Source organism: Oncorhynchus tshawytscha, linkage group LG19 (genome assembly GCF_018296145.1).
Source record: "Oncorhynchus tshawytscha isolate Ot180627B linkage group LG19, Otsh_v2.0, whole genome shotgun sequence".
Lineage (NCBI taxonomy): Eukaryota > Metazoa > Chordata > Actinopteri > Salmoniformes > Salmonidae > Oncorhynchus > Oncorhynchus tshawytscha.
Window position 1 is genome coordinate 45927937 of NC_056447.1, and position 374 is coordinate 45928310.

The window sequence follows — 374 nt, forward strand, 5'->3', positions numbered from 1 at the left end:
AATGAATTCACCAAGCCACCACATTCCAGGACCTGAATTCAAATACTATTTGAAAATCTTTGAAATACTTTTAGAGTTTGCTTTAGTCCCAGATGAACAGGGTTTGCGCATTTGTGACTTTTCCATTGGTTTGATTGTAACAGGCAAGCTCAGTCGAGCATTAGTATTTGAACCCAGATCTGCCGCAGTCCAGGACCTCCAGTGGTCCCTAAAGGACCAGTGCCCTAATGGGGAACCGCTGGAACGGTGATGAGGGCTTCCTCTGGCTTAATGAGGAACAAATGTGTGCATGCTTGTTAGGGGACAGGGGGAACAATCAGTGCACACACTGTGGACGTGGGGCATCTTGTTGACGGACCCCAGAGGAGAAGACT